The following is a 6,000-nucleotide window of genomic DNA, read 5'->3' as shown; positions in this document are numbered from 1 at the left end:
CATCATGAGCACTCTATGGGATGGGCATCCAATTTCTGTTGGAATCATTGCCTCTGTTCCATAGGTTAGGCTGAACGGGGATTCGCCATTGCTGGTTTTGCTTAATGTCCTGTGTGCCCACAGGACATTAGGTAGCTCTTCGACCCAAGAATGGGATTCTCCCTCCAACCTTTTCTTCAGCCCATTTAACAAACTTTGGTTCGCGCGTTCCACTTGTCCATTCCCCTGAGGGTGATAAACTGAAGTGAAAATTTGGTTGATGCGCAATTCCTTGAGCCAGCTGGATATCTTCTTGTCAGTGAATTGCTTGCCATTATCGCTCACAATTTCCACGGGCAAGCCAAAACGGCATATGATGTGGCTCCAGATAAACTGCTTCATCACTTCGGCTGTGATTTTTGCTAGTGGCTTGGCTTCTACCCATTTTGTGAAATAGTCTACTGCCACTACCAAAAATTTTACTCGCCCAGGCGCTTGCGGTAGGGGACCCACAATATCGATTGCCCATTTATGGAAAGGCCATGCGGAGGTCACCGGAATCAAGTTGTTCTTTGGCCGCATGGTGTTTGGCGCATAGCTCTGACATGCTTTACATTTTTGGATCTCTTTTAAAGCGTCCAAGTACATGCCTGGCCAATAGTAGCCTGCGCTCATTGCCTTGGCAACCACCATGCGCGGGCCAGCATGAATTCCACAGATTCCTTCGTGTATCTCTCTGATCACATAGCTTGCTTCCTCAGCATCTAGGCATTTCATGAGCGGCCCAAGATAAGAGCGTCGATATAATGTACCATCAAGCAGTTCATAGTTCTGCGCCTTGTGTCTTATCTTCCTCGCTTGCGCGCGATCATCTGGTACCTTTCCCTCCTTCAAGAATTCCATTATTGGAGTTATCCATGATGAAGGGGTTGTATAAGTTACCAGGACAGACTTCGCTACCACCGACGGGTTGCTCATTACTTCTACCCTGACATCTTTGCCAAAGTGATCAAAACTGGTTGATGCCATCTTACTCAGCGCGTCTGCAGATTTGTTTTCACTGCGCGGAATATGAATAATTCTGAAGCAGTCAAATTGCTCGATGAGCTTTTTCGCCTGCTCTAGATACAGAGGCATGGTGTTCTCCTTGGCATCATAAAGGCCATTGACCTGTGCTGTTACCAAGTATGAATCAACATGGGCCTCTAGCTTTTTAACTCCGAATTTTTGCACGATGCGCAGGCCAGCCAGCAGGGCTTCATACTCAGCCTCATTGTTGGTGCTCTTGAAGTCCAACCTGATGGCGTAAGTATATTCATGATTCTCTGGATCCACCAGCTTGAGACCTGCGCCTGACCCTTCGTTGTTTGAAGCTCCGTCAGTGAACAATCTCCAAACATTTTCTTCATCATTGGCTCGCGGAAGGTCTACCTCGCGCTGAGCCTCTTCAACTCTTCCTTCGGGGATTTCTGCAATGAAATCAGCCAAAACTTGCCCCTTTATTGCTGGACGGGGCTTATAGGCGATCGTGTGTTCACCTAATTCCAGGGCCCATTTTGTCAGCCTTCCCGAGAGCGCGGGGCGCCGCAAGACTTGCTGGATGTTGTAACCAGTCAGTACTTCAATGGGATGACCATTGAAATATCTATGAAGCTTGCGCGACGCGTGTGTTAGTGATAAAACTAACTTTTCCATGATGGAGTAGCGCGTCTCAGGATCTGTCAGCACCCGACTCACATAGTATATTGGCGTTTGGATTCCCTTGCGATCCACCAATAATACTGCGCCGATGGCGCGCTCTCCTGCTGATAGGTATAATGTCAAAGTTTCACCAGGAAGAGGAGCTGTGAGCGCGGGCAGATTTATCAAACATTCTTTTATCTCCCTGAGAGCTTGCTCGGCCTCAGGAGTCCATTTGAATTGGCTTTTCTTTAAGCAATTCCTCAATGTGTTGACAAACGGGGTAGATTTGCTTGCATGGTTCGCTAGGAACCTGTTGATTGAAACCAATCTACCATTCAGCTTCTGGACTTCTTTCATGGTGGATGGCGAGGGCATGTCAAGGATGGCCTCCACCTTCTCAGGGTTCACCTTGAAACCATCCTTGGTGACCATTACACCTAGAAATTTTCCCTCTAGTACGCCGAAAGTACATTTGCTCGGATTGAGCTTCATGTTAACTTCCTTTAGGCGCCCAAGGGTTTCTTCGATGTCTTTGAGCATTTGCTTTTCCTCCCTGCTCTTGATCACCAAATCATCCACATAGACTTCTAGGTTTCTTCCGATTTGCTCGCTGAAAACGGCATCCATAAGTCTTTGGTAGGTGGCGCCCGCATTCTTCAAACCAAAGGGCATTTTTGTGTAGCAAAAAACACCCTTGTCGGTTCTAAATGCGGTCTTGTCCTCATCTTGTGGTGCCATTTGAATCTGGTGATAGCCTTTGTAGGCATCCAGGAAACATTTGAGTTTGAATGGCGCCACGGAGTCCACCTTTGCATCGATGTTTGGGAGGGGGTAACAATCTTTTGGGCACGCTTTGTTGAGGTCCTTGAAGTCAATGCACATCCTCCACGACCCGTTACTTTTCTTTACCATCACAGGATTGGCTACCCACGTCTGGTATCGTATCGGGCGGATGATGTTTGCGCGCAGTAGATCCTCAACCTGCTCATTCATGGCCCTCGCTTTCTCATCCCCCATGACTCTCTTCTTTTGAGCAATTGGCTCTACAGACTTGAACGTGTTGAGAGCGTGTTGTGCCAGGTCTCGCGGAACCCCAGTCATATCAAAGTGTTGCCACGCGAAGACCGACATATTTGCTGTGAGCAATCTTTTCATTCTCACCCTCGTGTCGTCTGATAACGTAGCGCCAATTGTGATTTTTTGCTCCGGGAATTTCGGGTTGAGAATCCATTCCTCTGGCGCGTTTTCTGCCTTTGAATTTTCATTCTCCCCTCCCGTGGAGTACTTGTCACTGCGCACAAATGATCTCGGTATACAAAAGTTACACCTGTTGGTGTTGGGAACCCCAACGCGCCGTGCGCTGGCGACGGTATGGCGTTGAATTGGGCAATCGTTCCCCTACCCAAGATCATATTGTGGCAAGAAGTGGTGGGCAAGACCAAGAAGTTAACAACTTCGGCTCGCTTGTGTTTCTCATCCCCCATAGTTAGCTCAAATTGTATTTGACCTAGGGGATGAATGATTTCATTTGAAACACCAGAGATTGGTGCATTCACAATTTCAAGCCTTGCTTGGTCTGCCGGATCCAGTTTCCTGAAACATTGCTCATACATGATGTCTGACTCGCTGCCAGTGTCCACCAGGACTTTTGACACTTCGTAATGAGCAATGTGTGTAGTGATGACCAGAGGACTGCTAATTGAAGGGCCTCCCCTGATTCTTGGGAAGATTACTTGTTGCTCGCGCCAATCTCCTTGGATTTGCGCGCTTCTTTTTCTTGATGCTTGCCCTTGCCTTCCTCCCTCGGCTACACAGATTCTTTTATACTTTTTGCTGGCAGAGGCTCCTTCTGGTTGTTCATTTTCTGGTCTTGAGTTTTTTACCAGGTGAGCCAGCTTGCCTGATTTCACATCCTTCTCAATTGCATCCTTCAAGTGGTGGCATGCATCAGTGTTGTGTCCTGTGGATTTGTGAAACTCACAGTACTTGCCACTGTCTGATGGTCCCTTGTAGTGTAGTGGCTTGGGGCTTTTGAACTGGACGTTCTCAGTGCTTAACACCTGTGAAGGCGTTTTAGTGAGGGGAGTCCATATTCTTGGCAGAGGTCTGTTAGGATCTCTGCCGCCCTCCCTCCTGTCACCCTCCCCGCGATTACGAACATCTTTTTGGGGCTGGGGTGAGCTTAGTTGCGCCTGTTTTTCTGCGGAAGAAAAACTGGTTGGTTGCAACCTGGACCATACAGAGTTTTGCTTGCCCCTCTTTTCTTTGCTGCGCGGTGACTCAGCTTGATGCGCTCTTTCTCTTGCCCTATCTTGGGCAATTTGTTTTTCATTCCTCGCGAAAACTCGCGATGCTTCCATTAACTTGGCCCACGTGGTGGGCATGCCATCTCTGCTTACGAGAGCTCGGCGGAGTTGATCACTGCGCGCGCCTTGTATAAAGGCAACGCGCAATAGTTGCTCAGTGATACCTCCGATTGCCAGAGACTCCTGATTGAAACGAGTGATGTAGTCTTCAATCGTTTCATCATTCCTGCGCACGCAGTGCATGATGTCATCAGGGTCGCGCGTGTGTCTGCGCTGCTGTACGAAGTGGGCTTGGAACTTTTCCAATAGTTCCTCGAACCCATCAATTTGCCCGGTCGGCAAGCTCTCGAACCAAACACGCGCCGCGCCCGTGAGGCAGCGAGCAAACATGTGACACCATGTTGGCATCGTCCAGCTCTCTAGGTTTCCCGTGTTATAAAAACCTTGCAAGAAATCGTCTGGATCTGTTGTGCCGTCATATTTGCCCAAACCACTTGGCATCTTGGTTTTGTGCTGGATGGGAGCCTTAGCGATGCGCTCAGTGAACTTTGAATGTTTTACCAAGATGGCTGGTCTGTACGGTGTGGTTACGTCCACTTGCCCTCTAACTGGTGGGCTGTACGGTATGTGCAGATCCAGATCGGCTCTGGCTCCAGGCGCCATGTTCACAGGTGCGCGGAGCTGTGAGCCTCCTGCATGAGTATCTCGCGTCTTCCTCATGCTGTGCACTTCTTCATCACTGAACTCAGTGTGTGCAGTGTGAACAGAATGTCCTTCTTCCGGCGCGCGCGGCCTTCTTGTTCCATGAACAGTTTGCTTATCAAACGCTTGCCTTTGTGTTAAGTCGGCTAGCTTTTTCTGTTTGACCATCTCATTGTACTTGTCCATTAGACGCCGCTGCTCGTTTATGAGCCATTCTTTAGGATCATTTGTTTCATCTTCTGGACCCATTGGTCCTTTTTGTTTCGCGCCGGCAAGATTTTGTAACGTGAGATCGTCTGGAGGAGTTTCAGTCTGGCCGTGAGGAGTTGTGATGAAGGGACGGCTACTGGTGGTGCGCGTAGAATCACGCGGCCCCCTCAGAAACTGCTGTCCCTCATTAACATCCTCACGTTCAATATCCTCCAGAACTTGATCAACGTTATGAACGCCAGAAACCATGGTGATTTTTTTTTTATATAGATCTGATGAGATCTGATTGTCGTTGTAACAGTGGATGGCGCCAATGAAGAAACGTGGATCGACTCACTGGTAGACGATCTACTTTCCTCGGGTGTGATTATACTATTTCACCGATGGTTTTCTTGGATCTGTGTTCTTCCACCTACAAAATGAACAGCACCGTCAACTTACCCCTCAGAAAGGGACAGAGGGGTCCTCTTTGGGGTAACCCTCTGGTGTGAGAATAAGTATCTGTGGGAGAAGATAATATTTTTAGAGTAAGGAAATCTGGAGAGTATTGCTTAATAGCTGAATACTCTGTAGTTTTCTGTGATTGAGAGTGTTACTGACTGTAACTGTCTGTGAGTGAATGTAATTGAATATGCTTGAATGTGAATGAATGAATGTCTCTCCTTGTGGAGTTGATGCTGTATTTATAGTTCTAGGGTTTCCACTGATTGGGCTCAGCCTTGTTGGCCTCCTCCAATTGCTCTGCGCCACGTGTCCTCTGGGACACCTGGTGCTTTCTCATTGGTTGTAATCACGTGGTAGCACATGTGTCATGCTGAGTTGTCCACCTTTCATTTGGCAGCTGTCAACATCAGCATATTCTTATTCCTTAAAAAGATACATTCTGGAAGGTTGTCTGACGTGCACAATCAAGGTTGCCCTAATCCTGATTTGGATAAGGATGAGGTTGATTATGTGCATGTGTGATACGCGCCTATCCTGAGGATGCGCGAGGTCTTCTCTTTATTCTCACGCGCAGATGTTTCATGCGCAGATGTGATATGCACGAGCATGTGATATGCGCCACGCGCGGATGCGCCACGCGCATATGTGATATGCGTGAGCATATGTGATGCGTGAG

Source organism: Bidens hawaiensis, unplaced genomic scaffold (genome assembly GCF_021521415.1).
Source record: "Bidens hawaiensis isolate Kalapana, Puna unplaced genomic scaffold, B.hawaiensis_p1.1 tig00035313_1, whole genome shotgun sequence".
NCBI classification, from domain to species: domain Eukaryota; kingdom Viridiplantae; phylum Streptophyta; class Magnoliopsida; order Asterales; family Asteraceae; genus Bidens; species Bidens hawaiensis.
The sequence above is the reverse complement of the archived record's forward strand: the minus strand, read 5'-3'. Positions refer to the sequence as shown.